The following is a 523-nucleotide window of genomic DNA, read 5'->3' on the forward strand; positions in this document are numbered from 1 at the left end:
CATGTCATAAAAGATGTGACTATGTGGTATGACTAGATATGGAAACACTTGAAAGAGGAATGCAATGACATGTCATGGCTCTTTTGAGAGACATCCAAATGGAACAGGATGAATACACTTGTTCTTTCCCGTCTCTATAAACAGTATTATGCACTACAGTGGGAAAAATCCTTATTGTAATGACAGGATGTCTGATCTCAGAACATGAATGATGGTGCTCTCTTCGGCAGTTTTCTCCAAAGAATCATTATTTTACACACCTATATATTTACCATATACAAAAAGAAAAGTAAATACAAAGGGCACTAATGATGAAAATAAATAACAGAAGAGACTAAAGAGATGACATAGCTACAACCCTTTTTAAAAAATCATACAAAAGCATTATTGACTAGCAAGTTCTCTTAAATCTGTATCAACAAATCTGCCTCTGCTCTATTTAATCATGGCATTTTGAAATGCATTCCTGTTCCTTCAATCTATTATCTTTCTTACTTAGTTGGGATTCTGAAATGATACAATG

The sequence above is a fragment of the Penaeus monodon genome, chromosome 31 (genome assembly GCF_015228065.2).
Source record: "Penaeus monodon isolate SGIC_2016 chromosome 31, NSTDA_Pmon_1, whole genome shotgun sequence".
Classification (NCBI taxonomy): Eukaryota; Metazoa; Arthropoda; class Malacostraca; order Decapoda; family Penaeidae; genus Penaeus; species Penaeus monodon.